Raw genomic sequence first — 18,739 nt, 5'->3', positions numbered from 1 at the left:
TAAAGTGAAAAGTGAAAGTGAAGTCGCTTAGTAAGTGTCCGACTCTTCGTGACCCCATGGACTGCAGCCTACCAGGCTCCTCCATCCATGGGATTTTCCAGGCAAAAGTACTGGAGTGGGTTGCCATTGCCTTCTCCGCTATGCTTCCCTATCCATCACCAACTCTTGGAACCTACTCAAACTCATGTCCATTGAGTCGGTGATGTCATCTGACCATCTCATCCTCTGTCATCCCCTTTTCCTCCCACTGTCAATCTTTCCCAGCATCAGGGTCTTTTCAACCGAGTCAGTTCTTCACATCAGGTGGTCAAAGTATAGGAGTTTAATCTTCAGCATCAGCCCATCCAATGAATATTCAGGACTTATTTCATTTAGGATGAACTGGTTGGATCTCCTTGCTGTCCAAGGGACTCTCAAGAGTTTTCACCAACATCACAGTTCAAAAGCTTCAATTCTTTGCCACTCAACATTCTTTACACTCCAATTCTCACATCCATACATGACTACTGGAAAAAACACAGCTTTGACTAGATAGACCTTTGTCAGCAAAGTCATGTCTTTGGTTTTTAATATGCTGTCTAGGTTGGTCATAACTTTTCTTCCAAGGAGCAAGCATCTTTTAATTTCATGGCTGCAGCCACCATCTGCAGTGATTTTGGAGCCCCTGAAAATAAAGTCTGTCACTGTTTCCATTGATTCCCCATCTATTTGCCATGAAGTGATGGAACCATATACCATGATCTTAGTTTTCCGAATGTTGAGGTTTAAGTCAACTTTTTCATTTTCCTCTTTCACTTTCAAAAGAGGCTCTTTAGTTCTTCACTTTCTGCCATAAGGGTAATGTCATCTGCATATCTGAGGTTATTGATATTTCTCCCAGCAATCTTGATTTCAGCTTGTTCTTCATGCAGCCCAGCATTTCACATGTATTATACATATAAGTTAAATAAACCAGGTGACAAAATATAGCCTTGGCATACTCCTTTCCCAATTTGAAATGACTCTGTTGTTGCATGTCCAGTTCTAATTGTTGCTTCTTGACCTGAATATAGTTTTCTCAGAAGGCAGGTCAGGTAGTCTGGTATTCTCATGTCTTTAAGAATTTTCCACAGTTTGTTGTTATTCACACAATCAATCCCCTGGAAAAGGAGATGGCAGCCCACTCCAGTATTCTTGCCTGGAAAATCCCATGGACGGCAGAACCTGGTAGGCTGCTGTCCATGGGGTTGCAAAGAGTTGGACATGACTGAGCGACTTCACTTCACACAATCAAAGGCTTTGGCATAGTCAGTAAAGCAAAAGTAAATGCTTTTCTGGAACGCTCTTGCTTTGTCCTCCAGTGGATGTTGGCAATTTGATCTCGGTTCCTCTATCTTTTCTAAATCCAGCTTGAACATCTGAAGTTCATGGGTCACATACTTTGGAAGCCTGGCTAGGAGAATTTTGAGCATTACTTTACTAGTGTGTGAGATGAGAGCAATTGTGCCATAGTTTGAGCATTTTTTGGCCTTGCCTTTTTTAGGGATTGGAATGAAAACTGACCTTTTCCAGTCGTGTGGCCACTGCTGAGTTTTCCAAATTTGCTGGCATATTAAGTGCAGCACTTTCACAGCATCATCTTTTAGGATTTGAAATAGCTCAACTAGAATACCATCATTTCCACTAGCTTTACTTGTAATGATACCTCCTAAGGCCCACTTGACTTTGCATTCCAGGATGTCTGGCTCAAGGTGAATGATCACACCATCATGATTATCTGAGTCATGAAGATCTTTTTTTGTATAGTTCTTCTGTGTATTTTTGCCACCTCTTAATATCTTCTGTTTCTTTTAGGTTCATATTCATTTCTGTTTTTTTTGTACTCGTCTTTGAATGAAATGTTCCCTTGATGTTTCTAATTTTCTTGAGTTACCTCTAGTCTTTCCTATTCTATCATTTTCCTCTAATTCTTTGCATTCATCGCTGAGGAAGGCTTTCCTATCTCTCCTTGCTCTTCTTTGGAACTCTACATTCAAATGGGTATATCTTTCCTTTTCTCCTTTGCCTTAGCTTTTCTTCTTTTCTTAGCTATTTGTAAGGACTCCTCAGGCAACAATTTGCCTCTTTGCATTTCTTTTTCCTGGGGATGGTCTTGCTCACTGCCTCATGCACAATATCAGGAAACTCTGTCCATAGTTCTTCAGGCACTCTGTCTATCAGGTTTAATCCCTTGAATCCATTTGTGACTTCCACTGTGTAACCATAAGGGATTTGATTTAGGTCATACCTGAATGGTCTAGTGGTTTTCCCTACTTCAATTTAAGTCTGAATTTGGCAATAAGGAATTCATGCTCTTTGCTACAGTCAGCTCCCAGTCTTGATTTTGCTGACTGTATAGAGCTTCTCCATGTTTTGTTGCAAAGAATATAATCAATCTGATTTCAGTATTGACTATCTGGTGATGTCTATGTGTAGAGTCTTCTCTTATATTGTTGGAAGAGAGTTTTTGCAATGACCAGTGAGCTCTCTTGGCAAAACTTTGTTAGCCTTTGACTTGTTTTGTTTTATATTACATGACCAAATTTGCCTGCTATTCCAGGTATCTCTTGACTTCCTACTTTTGCATCCCAGCCCCCTGTAATGAAGAGAGCATCATTTTTTTTTTTTTTTTTTTTTTTGGTGTTAGTTCTAGAAGGTTTTGCAGGTCTTCATAGAACCGTTCAACTTCAGGTTCTTCAGCTTACTGGTAAGACTATAGACTTGGATTACTGTGATATTGAATGGTTTGTCTTGGAAAAGGACAGAGATCATTCTATCATTTGTGAGATTGCATCCAAGTACTGCCTTTTGGACTCTTTTGTTGACTATGATGGCTACTTCATTTCTTCTAAGGGATTCTTGCCCACAGTAGGAGATATAATGGTCATCTGAGTTAAATTCACCCATTCCAGTCCATTTTAGTTCATTAATTCCTAAAATGTCAATGTTCAGTCTTGCCATCTCCTGTTTGCCTTGATTCATGAACCTAACTTTCCAGGTTCCTATGCAATATTGTTCTTACAGCATCAGACTTTATTTCCATCACCCATCACATCCACAACTGGGTCTTGGTTTTGCTTTGGCTCCATCTCTTCCTTCTTTCTGGAGTTATTCCTCCAGTCTTCTACAATAGCATTTTGGGCACCTACTGACCTGGGGAGTTCATCTTTCAGTGTCATACTTTTTTCCTTTTCATACTGTTCATGGGGATCTCAATACAGGAATACTGAAGTCATTTGCCATCCCCTTCTCCAGTAGACTACGTTTTGCCAGAACTCTACACTATAGTCTGTCCATCTTGGGTGGCCCTACATGGCATGGCTCATAGTTTCATTGAGCTAGACAAGGCTGTGGTCCATGTGATCAGATTGGTTAGTTTTCTGTGATTGTGGCTTTCATTCTATCTACCCTGTAATGGATAAGGATAAGAGACTTATGGAAGCTTAGGATGGACTGCTCCGGGTGAGGGTAGGGGGTGGTGTGTGGTATCTGAGTCTTGTTCTGATGGTTGGGGCCATGTTCAGTAAATCTTTATTCCAATTTTCTGTTGATTAGCAGGGCTGTGTTTGCTTCCTGTTGCTTGACCTGAAGTCAAACTATGGTGTGGTTGTTATGTGTATATATTAAAGATATGTGGTGAGAAATGATTAACAAAACCACAAAGTGTTTATCTCAAATTAAATCAGAAACTCAGAAGAATAAAGGAAGAACAACTAAAAAAAAGAATGTGGATTGAACAAAGTGTTTCTGGTCAAACCAGCATGATATTCCTACATTTTTTGTGTAATAGGAATAAAATAAATAGTATTGTAAAGAAAACTATACAGGTTATGATTCAGTCAACGTGAAAAGAAAGCTAAATTTTTCTATAGTTTTGAAATTGCCATAATACCTAAGGAAAGAAAATAATTTTTTAAAATTTTGGAAAGTTCATGGCTTGACATAGAATTGATGGTTTAGAGACGATTAAACCTGTATACAGGTCAGGAAGCAACAGTTAGAACTAGTCATGGAATAACAGACTGGTTCCAAATAGGAAAAGGAGTACGTCAAGGCTATATATTGTCACCCTGCTTATTTAACTTCTATGCAAAGTACATCATGAGAAATGCTGGCCTTGAGAAAGTCATTTCCTAGGCAGGTTGATAGGGAGTCTAGGGGTCCCCAAGGAGAGAGGGGTCTGGAATTCTCAAGGAGGAAGAAATGACAAACTTTTTTTCTTTCTCCACATTCCTTAGGATTATATAACAATAATGTATCCTGCCTAAGGACAGTCTTTGGATTAAACCTTCTGTTATCTTAAAATGTTAATTATGGGAGTAGACCTGGTCTTTACAAGGATGTATCTTGCCTGAGGACAGTGTTATCTTAAAATGTAAATTATGGGAGTAGGTATGATGAGGTCTTTACAACCTCCAGACATTCTTTGGATTATATAACTTCATTGTTAACACTAGCAAGTGGGTACTCTTTCTGCCCCCTTCTGATGCCTATGTCAGAAGCTTTCTCTATCTCCTTTGTACTTTAATAAAACTTTATTACACAAAAGCTCTGAGTGATCAAGCCTCGTCTCTGGCCCCGGATTGAATTCTTCTCCTCCGGGGGCCAAGAATCCCGGTGTCTTCGTGTGATTCAACAACACCTTTCAGCCTGGAAGAAGCACAAGTAGAATCAAGATTGCTGGGAGAAATATCAATAACCTCAGATATGCAGATGACACCATCCTTATGTCAGAAAGTGGAGAAGAACTAAAGAGCCTCTTGATGAAAGTGAAAGAGCAGAGTGAAAAAGTTGGCATCAAGCTCAACTTTCAGAAAACTAAGATCATGGCCTTTGGTTCCATCACTTCATGGCAAATAGATGCGGAATCAGTGGCTGACTTTATTTTTTGGGGCTCCAAAATCACTGCAGACGGTGATTGCAGCCATGGAATTAAAAGACGCTTACTCCTTGGAAGGAAAGTTATAACCAACCTAAACAGCATATTAAAAAGCAGAGACATTACTTTCTCAACAAAGTCAAAGCTTTGTTTTTTACTAAAGCTAGTCAAAGCTATGGTTTTTCCAGTAGTTATGTATGGATGTGAGAGTTGGACTGTGAAGAAAGCTGAGCGCCGAAGAATACATGCTTTTGAACTGTGGTGTTGGATAAGACTCTTGAGAGTCCCTTGGACTGCAAGGAGATCCAACCAGTCCATTCTAAAGGAGATCAGTCCTGGGTGTTCATTGGAAGGACTGATGCTGAGGCTGAAGCTCCAATACTTTGGCCACCTGATGCGAAGAGCTGACTCATTTGAAAAGACTCTGCTGATGGGATGGATTGGGGGCAGGAGGAGAAGGGGAAGATGAAGGATTAGATGGTTGGATGGCATCACTGACTCAATGGACATGACTTTGGGTAAACTCTGGGAGTTGGTGATGGACAGGGAGACCTGGCATGCTGTGGTTCATTGGGTCGCAAAATGTCGGACACATCTTATCAACTAAACTGAACTGAAGTATATTCATATTACTTTTTTTACTCTGTGAATTTCCAGTGTGTGTTTATTTTGGAATTATCATAATTATCCTATGTGTATGTGATAAAAACAAAAAAATGCAAAGTAGTTCATTATTTATGGTGAATGTTACAAATCTAATTGCTTAAAACAAAATACTAGAGCAAGACTTTATATGACAGTGATTATATTATTTAATTATTTTTTAAAATTTATTTATTTTAATTGGAGGTTAATTACTTTACAATATTGTATTGGTTTTGCCATACATCAACATGAATCTGCCACGGGTGTACACGTGTTCCCAATCTTGAACCCCCCTCCCACCTCCTTCCCCGTACCATCCCTCTGGGTCATCCCAGTGCACCAGCCCTAAGCATCCTGTATCATGCATCAAACCTGGACTGGTGATTCGTGAACTCCGGGAGTTGGTGGTGGATAGGGAGGCCTTGTGTGTTGTGATTTGTGGGGTCGCAAAGAGTCGGACACAACTGAGCGACTGATCTGATCTGATCTGATCTGATTATACATGTTTTAATGCCATTCTCCCAAATCATCCCACCCTCTCTCTCTCCCACTGAGTCCAAAAGACTGTTCTATACATCTGTGTCTCTTTTGCTGTCTCACTTACAGGGTTATCGTTACCATCTTTTAAATTCCATATATATGCATTAGTATACTGTATTGGTGATTTTCTTTCTGGCTTACTTCACTCTGTATAATAGGCTCCAGTTTCATCCACCTCATTAGAACTGATTCAAATGTATTCTTTTTAATGGCTGAGTAATACTCTATTGTGTATATGTACCACAGCTTTCTTATCCATTCATCTGCTGATGGACATCTAGGTTGCTTCCATGTCCTGGCTATTATAAACAGTGCTGCGATGAACATTGGGGTACACGTGTCTCTTTCAATTCTGGATTCCTCGGTGTGTATCCCCAGCAGTGGGATTGCTGGGTCATAAGCAGAGATATTACTTTGCCAACAGAGGTCCATCTAGTCAAGGCTATGGTTTTTCCTGTGGTCATGTATGGATGTGAGAGTTGGACTGTGAAGAAGGCTGAGCGCTGAAGAATGGACGCTTTTGAACTGTGGTGTTGGAGAAGACTCTTGAGAGCTCTTTGGACTGCAAGGAGATCCAACCAGTCCATTCTGAAGGAGATCAGCCCTGGGTGTTCTTTGGAAGGAATGATGCTAAAGCTGAAACTCCAGTACTTTGGCCACCTCATGTGAAGAGTTGACTCATTGGAAAAGACTCTGATGCTGGGAGGGATTGGGGGCAGGAGGAGAAGGGGACGACAGAGGATGAGATGGCTGGATGGCATTACTGACTCGATGGACGTGAGTCTGAGTGAACTCCGAGAGTTGGTGGTGGACAGGGAGGCCTGGCGTGCTGCGATTCATGGGGTCGCAAAGAGTTGGATACAACTGAGCGACTGAACTGAACTGAAAGGCAGTTCTATTTCCAGTTTTTTAAGGAATCTCCACACTGTTCTCCATAGTGGCTGTACTAGTTTGCATTCCCACCAACAGTGTAAGAGGGTTCCCTTTTCTCCACACCCTCTCCAGCATTTATTGCTTGTAGACTTTTGGATAGCAGCCATTCTGACTGGCGTGAAATGGTACCTCTTTGTAGTTTTGATTTGCATTTCTCTGATAATGAGTGATGTTGAGCATCTTTTTATGTATTTGTTAGCCATCTGTATGTCTTCTTTGGAGAAATGTCTGTTTAGTTCTTTGGCCCATTTTTTGATTGGGTCGTTTATTTTTCTGAAATTGAGCTGCAGGATTTGCTTGTATATTTTTGAGATTAGTCCTTTGTCAGTTGCTTCATTTGCTATTATTTTCTCCCATTCTGAAGACTGTCTTTTCACCTTGCTTATGGTTTCCTTTGTTGTGCAGAAGCTTTTAATTTTAATTAGGTCCCATTTGTTTATTTTTGCTTTTATTTCCAATATTCTGGGAGATGGGTCATAGAGGATCATGCTGTGATTTATGTCGGAGAGTGCTTTGCCTATGTTCTCCTCTAGGAGTTTTATAGTTTCTGGTCTTACGTTTAGATCTTTAATCCATTTTGAGTTTATTTTGTGTATGGTGTTAGAAAGTGTTCTAATTTCATTCTTTTACAGGTGGTTGACTATATTATTTAAAATGTGTTCAAATCTCTTTTTTACTTTTAAATTATCTCTTCTTCCCCTGTAGGGTAGATTTTTGTTTTATCTTCATCTTTCTCCGTCATGTCAGTGACAAATATAGTGATACATTTGGGTAATATCTGGAATAGGAAATGGCAACCCACTCTAGTGTTCTTTCCTGGAGTATCCCATGGACAGAGGAGACTGGCACACTGAAGTCTGTGGTGTTGCAAAAAGTCGATCAAGACTGAAGTAACTTAACATGCATGCATGGGTAATATATCAACGGATTCTAATAATATCATCAAGGTTATAAATAAAGGCCTGAGGGAGACAGTGGATTTTCCTCTGCCATTGGATAAACAGTTTTCTCTCTCAGTTGGTGTCTCTCTTCAGTATAAATCCTGGGTGAGATTTATATATTTACAGTGTATAGGTTACAGTAAGTGGTCCTGGACATGTCCTAAAGTCTTCAAAAATCAGAAAAGCTGAGCTTTTCCCTGAGACATTCACATCTGCAGAATAAATATTTCTTTTAAAATCACCTGTTTGTTTGTTTTTTCTCCTGAATAAGGGACATACAGACTTTGTCAGATGATAAACCTCATGTGAGCTCTACTGTGTGGAGAAGACCTAGGATGGCCAAGGAGCACAGTGAAATCATAAATAGAACCTCAGGTAAATTTCCTCTGCCAGCCCTGTTTCTATTTTCATTCATGTTCCTGCTGATGCTGGAAAAATGACTGAGATTATAATAACCAGATGGACTTTCATTTTTTTTTTAACTATTTCAGGATAAATTGCCACTAATTTTATTTAATAACATAAAATCTTATCATGAAAATATTAACACATATTCTTTGGTCTAGACCTTAAAATGATCTGATCAGATGAATTCCTAGTCAGTAACCATGCAAGTGTTAAAAAACAATCTCATAATCCTTAATGAGAAATTATCCTATGATTTACACTAGCTGGAGATAAATATTGTATTTTTATAAATATCTTTGGTCATTTATATTATATACTATACTTATATATACACATATATAATATGTATATATAAATGTAATATACATATATAGGATATACTGTAATATAATAGATTATTTAATATATTAATATAATTCACTTACCTTCAGTCTAAATATTTTAGAAAAAAATTTTAAATATCTGTGTAATTATTTGTTAGTGAAATAATATTTTCATCTCAAAGCATAGATGTATCTTGTTTGTTATAATGTTCAGCACCCTAGTTATTTTATAATACCCCTACTCCAAAGCAATAGGTTTTAAAGCCTAAAATATCATTTAAAATTAGTTTAAAATAAGAACTATGTTACCCAAGTAATTTCAGACAATGAAAATTTTATTTAACTCTGAAATGATCTCAAGAATATTCTGACTTTCCTTTTTCTTATAATTGAAAGCTGTGGTGATGTTGTATTTCTTAAAATTACATACTTATTATTAATTTTATTTGATTCAAACATTTTAATTTCACAAAATATAATTTATCCTTTGTTTTTCCCTTTTTGTTCTCCCAAAAGCCTCAATATTTCACTTTTTGATAAGAAAATACTTCTGCTTCCAGGTGTGTTCTTATATTTGTTTGCATTGGAGCCACAGTGGAAAAGAAGAGTTGACAGATACTTTCTAGACTTTCTTCTAACTCTAGAGGTGTGTGAAGATTTGATATCTTTCCTGAAAGAGTAACTTCGGAATTCTCCAAGAGCATATGCAGAGCCACGTAAATTAGAACGTGGCAGAGGTTATGATTCAATGAGACAAAACTGAGTACAGAGAAATGAGTATTGATCATTACAACTGTTCCAGATAATGGAAGCTCGCTGTGTCTTCCTGAGGACATCACTTGGCTGGCAAGCTAAAAGCTGGTGGCTGATGATCAAAGTCTCAGTGGTCTTGGCACGTCAGCATCTATGCCTGGGAGTTAGACTTTCACTCTACTATAGCTGTGAATGATGTGTTGTTGCCTTTCAAAATTCTGGGCATACTTGGTGCTCCCAGTGAGGGCTATTGTGTTTCAGGAGTTTAATTTTAAATCTGAATTGAAAACAACTGACAGTTGTAGTCAAAGAGAAAAATTATCCCAACAAGCAAGGTTTTCCTTCACAGTCTATTCCAAACCTGTACTAGTGCATTTGTGCAAAAATTACACCAAAATAATCCAAATCAAACAAAATACAATGTGCACACCCACAAAATACTATTATTTTTATAAATTATTCTTTTGTGTTCCTTTTATTTAATCACTATAATCCCAAATATCTCTCTTTTAATTTATTTATGTTTAATTAGAGGATAATTGATTTACAATATTGTGTTGGTTTCTGCCATACATCAATATGAAATTGTTTTGAAAATGGCAAAATGCTGGTTAACTCTACAGCTAGGGGAGATACTAGTCCATAATAATCAACAGTCCATTAAAGTTCTAACCACCTTTTGAAAGTTAGTACACTTGGAGAAGGCAATGGCATCCCACTCCAGTACTCTTGCCTGGAAAATCCTATGGACAGAGGAGTCTGGTAGGCTGTAGTCCATGGGGTCATATATATGCAGTCCATATATAATTTTTATATTTGGATGATTTATTTGCATAGAAGAGATATTTAAAAGTAAGATGAACTATCTGCTAAACTCATATATAATAAAATAAAAAAATTCAGCTAAAGGGAGTTTTAGTTTGGTGCATTAAGCAAAGTAACTTAATTTAAAAGGGGGAAAAAACACATAAGAACCTATAATAGAAGTTTAGATTTTTCAAACATAAAATTCAAAGTATTTAATTACATTAATTTGGAGCTAGAATTTTCAGTTAGGAGGGTTAGTTCCACAAAATTCATTTTTCCAGCTTCTTGGAATTACTTTGAAATTCTAAATTTCCATATTTTGGAACAGATGTTGTATTGAGTTAGTTATGTGCTTGTGTGACTTTATGAAACAAAAATTACAAGGATATATAATAGGATTTTCATTTCCCAAATGATTCACTCTGCCATGGGTCACAAGACTAAGCACTTTGGATTGCTAAATTCATTCATATAGAAGGAAAAGAGTGTCAAGAATGAAAATTGAACTACTTAATTTGTATGGAAAAGATTAGTTTATTGAGGGGCTTATACTCCTTGGAAGGAAAGTTATGACCAACCTAGACAGCATATTAAAAAACAGAGACATTACTTTGTCAACAAAGGTCTGTCTAGTCAAGGCTATGGTTTTTTTCAGTGGTCATGTATGGATGTGAGAGTTGGAATGTGAAGAAAGCTGAGCGCCGAAGAATTGATGCTTCTGAACTGTGGTGTTGGAGAAGACTCTTGAGAGTCCCTTGGACTGCAAGGAGATCCAACCAGTCCATTCTAAAGGAGATCAGTCCTGGGTGTTCATTGGAAGGACTGATGCTGAGGCTGAAGCTCCAATACTTTGGCTACGTGATGCGAAGAGCTGACTCATTTGAAAAGACTCTGCCGCTGGGAGGCATTGGGGGCAGGAGGAGAAGAGGGGCAACAGAGGATGAGATGGTTGGATGGCATTACTGACTCAATGGACATGGGTTTGGGTGGACTCCGGGAGTTGGTGATAGACAGGGAGTCCTGGTGTGCTGCCGTTCATGGGGTCACAAAGAGTCGGACACGACTGAGTGACTGAACTGAACTGACTGAAAATAATAAGAAGCATAGCTTTTTTAATGCCACAATAGTTATTTTCAAAAGTTTAGGAACTCCAAAGAACACACATTGAACTGGCAACAAGGAACACTTCTAGGTTTCACCAATATCTGAAATTTATCTTCAGATTATGAACCCATTTTCAGATTTCTTCTCTGTTCCTTTTAAATTAGAAAATTTAAGGAGATTAAGATAACCTGTATGTTTCTTGGTACCCTTATTAATGTAAGTTATTAAGTTTTAGCAATTAAGTGCTGCAACAGCCTGCTATCAGAACTGAGAGTAAACTGTTAATGTTCAAGAATTTTTGAACTTTGTTGTCCATATGAAACTAACAACATGGTAAATCAACTATGTGTGCATGTGCTAAGTCGCTCAGTCGTGTCTGACTCTTTGCAACTCTATGGACTGTAGCCTGCCAGGCTCCTCTGTCCATGGGGATTCTCCAGGCAAGAATACTGGAGTGGGTTACCAGTTCCTCCTCCAGGGGATCTTCCAGACCCAGGGATTGAACCCTCCACTCCTGTGTCTCCTGAACTGGTAGGTAGGTTCTTTACCACTAGCACCGCCTGAGAATTGCGACCCGATGGACTGTAGCCTACCAGGCTACTCTGTCCATGGGATTTCCCAGGCAAGAATACTTGAGTGGGTGCCATTTCCTTCTCCAGGGGATCTTCTGGATCCAGGAATCCAACCCGGGCCTCCTGCATTTCAGGCGGGTTCTTTACCACTAGGACTACCTAGGAAGCCTGCATTTCAACTAAAAAACAAGGATGAAAGGAAGGAAGAAAGGAAGGAATGGAGAGAGAGAGAAAGAAAAAAAGAAAGGTAAACAGAAAGAGTTTTGTGAGCACATTGATTGTACGAAATTGGCCATAGTATATTTACACTGTAATTGGCCATTGTCTGAGTATTTACACTATGTACTTAGCAAATGCAGTATATCTATTTTTTTTTTCCTGCTTTCCCCTGGAGAAACCATTGTTAGTCATTTACCAGCACAATATTGGTTTTATAGTTCCCAGTGCTCATATGTGTGAGCAATTTTTGAAATAGCCCTAACTCTAAATGGAGTGGTTGGTGAATTTCTTTGTGAATGAACTGTTGGTTTCTCATCAAATTCTACCCTTCCTTCTCTACTCCCATCATTTTGCACAAGGCCAGCATCCCTGAATATTATTATTTACATCAGACACATCGTCCCAGAATGATACTTTGAGCATATAATTTTTCTGCTTCCATATCTGATACTTTTGTTTGTCTGGAAAGTGAAAGTGTTAGTCGCTTCAGTTGTGGCTGACTCTTTGCAACCCCATAGGCTGTAGCCCACTGGACTCCTCTATCCATGGAATTCGCCAGGCAAGAATACTCGAATGGGCTCCCACGCCCTTCTCCGAGCGATCTTCCAAACCAAGGATTGAACCCAGGTCTCCTGCATTGCAGGCAGATTCTTTATTGTTTGAGCCACCAACTCTGGTCCTAAAACTGTCTCTTCAGGTTTCTATTTCTTTGTACCCTACACTCTGCTTGAGCCAAATGACTTAACTTGCTAGTGCCATCTTTTTTTTTTTTTTTAATCCATAGCCTTTCTCCTTTCTTAAAAAGTCCTCCATGTTCTCTAAATTTATTGAAATAGTACTTATTCAATAAATAGGCATTTCAATATGTAGGTATTGAAATTCTTCTATTAAATGTTAAATAATAATGTTAAATGTTAAACATTTAACCTATCGTTCTTATACATCCCTTTAGTACAGCACTTTCCAATCCCTTTTCTTGTCTGGACTATTACAAGATTGCTTTACCCTGCTGACCTCTCATATCGACGCTAGAGTCACCTAGCATAAAGGTAGACCTGCAACATATCACTCCCACACAGAAGCCCAAAGAAGAATAAGGTTCAAACTGTGGTCACCATCCGTATCTGCAGGTCTCACACATGTTGATTCAACCAACTATTGGTCACAAATATTGCCCCCAAATTCCAGAAATTTACAAAAAATAAACCTTGAATTGCCCCACTCTGGGAACTACTTACATAGCATTTACATTGTATCAAGTATTACAAATAGTCTGAGATGAGTTAAAGTATATGGGAAGACATGCAAAGGTTATATGCAAACACTATGCCATTTTACACAAAGAACATGAGCATCAACAGATTGTTTACAGAGGAGTCCTGGAACCCATCCTCCATGGATGCTAAGGGACAATTGTATTTTGCAAGGAAAACAAAATCCATCACTAGTTATCTCTACTTACTTTTCACGCTCTTCTGCCAAATGTGGCATTGCAGGTTTTTCAAATATCTGTATTTGTGTTCATTCATCATTCTATATGGAATATTATTTGTGCTTTTCTTCATTTCACAAATGCCCAGACATCTATTAAGAGCTAGGTCCTCTGTCATTATTTGTTTCGTGAAGACAAATCATTTCACCTCTTCCAAGTAAGAGAGTTATTTTGCATTGCCACGAAAGTGTATTCACATAGCCTATGTTTATATGGGACTTAATAGTTTCCTAAAATGTGAATTCTAATTTAGAGATTGTGCCTTATTCACTTTTAATGTTTGAAGTAGGTAGTAAAGATTTTGTTTAATATTTATTGTTGTTACTTTGAATGCCATTTAATTTTTCTAATACATGAATCATCTTGCCATTCAGATTCTAATATTGTGTGTGTGTGTGTGAGAGAGAGAAAAAGTTCTGACCAAGCAAGTCTCTGTATCCCTATAGTTTGCGACTGGTGGCCATTTCTAACTTTCTGTTTCATCACAGAAACAAACAAATACACTCACACAGCTATAACAAAAAAGAATTAACAGGAGTTGGACACTCAAAAGGATAGATAATGTGCACTAAATGACCTTTGACCCTGTAGATCTGCATGTCTTATAATGTAACAGATTATTATTATAGAAACTTAATTGGGCAGAGGAACCAGAGATCAAATTGCCAACATCTTTTGGATTATCAAAAAAGCAAGAAAGTTCCAGAAAAATATCTATTTCTGCTGTATTGACTATGACAAAGCCTTTGACTGTGTGGATCACCACAAACTGTAGAAAATTCTTAAAGAGACAGGGATACCAAACAATCTGACCTACCTCTTGAGAAATCTGTATGCAGGTCAGGAAGCAACAGTTAGGACTGGACATGGAACAACAGACTGATTCCAAATAGGGAAAGAAGTATGTCAAGGCTGTATATTGTCACCCTGTTTATTTAACTTATATGCAGAGTATATTATGTGAAATGCTGGGCTGGATGAAGCACAAGCTGGAATCAAGATTGCCAGAAGAAATGTCAATAACCTCAGATATGCAGATGACACCACCCTTTTGGCAGAAAGCTGAGAAGAACTTAAGAGCGTCTTGATGACAGTGAAAAAGGAGGGTGAAAAAGTTGGCTTAAAGCTCAACATTCAGAAAACTAAGATCATTGGCATCTGGTCCCATCACTTCATGGCAAATAGATGGGGAAACAGTGAGAGACTTTATTTTTGGGAGGCTCCAGAATCACTGCAGATGGTGACTGTAGCCATGAAATTAAAAGACGCTTGATCCTTGGAAGAAAAGTTATGAACAACTTAGGCAACATATTAAAAAGCAGAGATATTACTTTGTCAACAAAGGTCTATCTAGTTAAGGCTATGGTTTTTCCAGTAGTCATGTACAGATGTGAGAGTTGAACTATTAAGAAAGCTGAGTGCCAAAGAATTGATGCTTTAAAACTGTGGTGTTGGAGAAGACTCTTGAGAGTCCCTTGGACTGTAAGGAGATTCAACCAGTCCATCCTAAAGGAGATCAGTCCTGAGTGTTCATTGGAAGGACTGATGTTGAAGCTGAAACTCCAATAATTTGGCCACCTTATGTGAAGAGCTGAATCATTTGAAAAGACCCTGATGCTGGGAAAGATTGAAGGCAGGAGGAGAAGGGGATGACAGAAGGTGAGATGGTTCGATGGCATCACCGACTCAATGGGCATGAGCTTGAGTAAACTCCAGGAGTTGGTGATGGACAGGGAGGCCTGGCATGTTGCAGTTCATGGGCTCGCAAAGAGTCAGACACGACTGAGTGACTGAACTGAACTGAATTATTATATAACAAAAGTTTATAATTATTCTATCACTTTTGTTATGAGAAAATAAATCCAGTCAAATAAATTTCCTCAAAAGTGACCATATTTTATTTAATGATGCATTTCAGTAGCTATATGTGTGTGTGTATATATATATATACATATATACATTTTTTTTCCATGGGTGAGTGCAACAGAAAATATTTTAGGATGTGGCAGGCATTATTATACATAACAAAGTGAAAATAGGCAGTATACTCTAATGAAAGATGACAAATCATAAATAAATACAGTGGGATAACATGGCACTTATTTAAGAGAAAAAAATAGAGGTAGTATAATCCAGTGTCTTACAGCCAATTAGATGTAGTATCAATATAAATGTACATAATTTGTATAAATGTATATAATTTGTATAAATACAAATGTAGAATGGTAGGTGTCACTTTTCATACACTTCTTTTTTAGGTCAAACTACTATTTATAACAGAGCAGGATTTAAAACAAAACACTAATGGCATCTTCAAAGAAATCAAAACTAAAATGAATTATAGTTCTTGCTCAATGGAGAAGTGGTGGTGGGAGCCACTTTGCCTCTGCTTCTTTCCTAGTGCTGTATTTTCTTATTTGCTCAAAGCACATAGAGCAAACCACACCATGGGTCTAGACACATCAGCATGAATTATTTGATTGAGATATGTCTAGACCTCTCATTTTTATATTTATTAATTACTGTATTTGCATTGTTAATCTGAATTGACAAATTATTTTATTTCATACACAGGCTGGCACAGCCAACCTGAGCTATGGCATGAGTTGAATTAGAACAGTGAGCTATTCCAATCACAGTAATCTAGAAAGAATCCTAAAGTGACTGAATCTATAATGGTCAGTGGCTTAGTGGACTGGAAGCCAGGGAGATATTTAGAAGTTTGACAATAATTGATTTTGCTTTAATTTGAACCAAAAAGAGAGCAAAGGGCAAGTAATATCTCATAAATGAAGGGCTTCCCAGGTGTCACTAGTAGTAAAGAACCCACCTACCAACCCAGGAGATGTAAGAGACGTGGGTTCAATCTCTGAGTCAGGAAGATCCCCTAGAGGAGTGCTTGGCAACCCTCTCCAGTATTCTTGCCTGGAGAATCCCATGGACAGAGGAGCATGGAGGGCTGCAGTCCATAGGGTCACAAAGAGTCAGACACAGCATGAGCAAAGAATCAGGAAATTATTTAAAGGGAGAGAAGACAGTAGTTAACATGAGACTGGATTCTTGAATACCAAATGGGCAGTTCAGTGTCTAACAGTACTGATTACATAGAAAAACCTCTGCGAGTCATCAGTACTCAAGCATATAGAAGTCATGTTAGTTGGCACTGCTGCTGCTTCACAGAACAGAGGGACTGATGTTGGAGGGATTGATGTTGAAGCTGAAACTCCAATACTTTGGCCACCTGATGTGAAGAGCTGACTTATTTGAAAAGACCCTGTTGCTGGGAAAGATTGAAGACAGGAGGAGAAGGGGACGACAGAGGTTGAGATGGTTGGATGGCATCACTGACTCAATGGAGATGAGTTTGAGTAAACTCTGGGAGTTGGTGATGGACAGGGAGGCCTGGCGTGCTGCAGTCCATGGGGTCCCAAAGAGTCAGACATGGCGACTGAACGGAACTGAACTGCTGCTTCACATTTACTTACCATCCAAATTAACCATCTTGAGAGACTGACTTAATAATACTAATGCGCCTAGAAGAGACACTGAAAAAACTGCCAACACATTTTGGGACTTGTTCTCTAATCTCAAGAAATTTTAATTTCAAGTAGTTGTATCGAAATGTATAACAAAGCGTGTACCTAGCACTTATACAGAGCACACATACAGAGAGTTGGACTTCTCTGGTAGCTCAGATAGTAAAAAATCCCCCTACAGTGCAGGAGACCTGGGTTCGATCCCTGGGTTGGGAAGATCCCCTGGAGGAGGGTATGGCAACTCACTCCAATATTCTTACCTGGAGAATCCCATGGACAGAGGAGCCTGGAGGGCTACATGGAGTTGCAGAGTTGAGCACGACTGAGTGGCCAAGCACACACACACAGAGTTAAAGATAAAGCAGGGTCTCATTATTATGTTTCTTTAAGCAAGAAAGTCAGAGAGACAACTCATGCAACCAAATCTGCACATGTTTTAGGTGTCCTTAATGAGGAAAATATTACATTATATACATTTATTTAATTTTCTGTATACTGAACATAAGTGGGGGTGAATGTAGCAATGTACCATCAGCTTAAGAAGGAATGTAACTTGGATGATTAATTTTGTGTCTGACTGTCTCAAGGGATGCCCAATACTCATATAAACTGGATACTATATATTCATGTTTGTATACACATGCCCTCATAATCACATATATTTTTGCAAGTCTCGTCAATATAATTTTTTCAGCAGTGTTATAAATATGAATTGATATCCATGGAAAGCAGTGCTTATAGGCTAATGCAACTGCTGTAACCAGATTTCTAAACCTTGCCTTCCTTCTACTACAGAGGCTATAAAAAGTCAGCTGATTTCTTTTGTAGCCTCTTACAGTTCAAGGTGCCAGTGTAGCAATTGTCTCCCTAACATGCAAAGGAAGTTTACAATCCAATAATAATAAGGCAAATGATCCAATAAAAATGGGCAAAAGATTTGAACAAACACTTCATGAAAGAAGACACACAAGTGGCCAATAAACACATATAAAGTTGCTAAAACATTAGCCATCTGAGAAATGTATGTTAAAACCAGGTGAAAATATCACTACATACCTGCTATAATTGATGCTACCATGCATTGGGGAGGTTATGGGCAACTAGAATTTCATGCAATCAGAGATCTTGAGGATAAATATAAGTTAGTTTAACTTTAGATTTCTCATATTTTAAATTGCGTCAAATAAGACCATTAAAATCCAATATGAACTTCAAGGATATTCATGCCCCTGTAAGAATTTTAGTCTGCTTCTGGAGTTGAATACAAATTCAGTAGTAATGTGATAATAATTGTGATAGAGGAAGTATGCACACTTCCACAGCTGCTAGAAGAGTAAAATGCTTTACACTGATGCAACTACAGTAATTGGTTTGTTCTGCTCTGAGTTCAATTTAAAATGGCAATTATTTTTTGACTATGTGATTTAAATCTTTCAAGATATATTACAGTAAAAAGGGGAAAAGCCTTAGAATTGAAATGTAGACTCACAACTAGTTATGGAGGAGGAAATTAGTGTCCATGCAATAACATTTAAACTCTGTTGTGACTTCAGTCAAGAATGAATCTGA

This window comes from Bubalus bubalis, chromosome 10 (assembly GCF_019923935.1).
Source record: "Bubalus bubalis isolate 160015118507 breed Murrah chromosome 10, NDDB_SH_1, whole genome shotgun sequence".
Classification (NCBI taxonomy): Eukaryota; Metazoa; Chordata; class Mammalia; order Artiodactyla; family Bovidae; genus Bubalus; species Bubalus bubalis.
Note: the sequence above shows the minus strand (reverse complement) of the source record.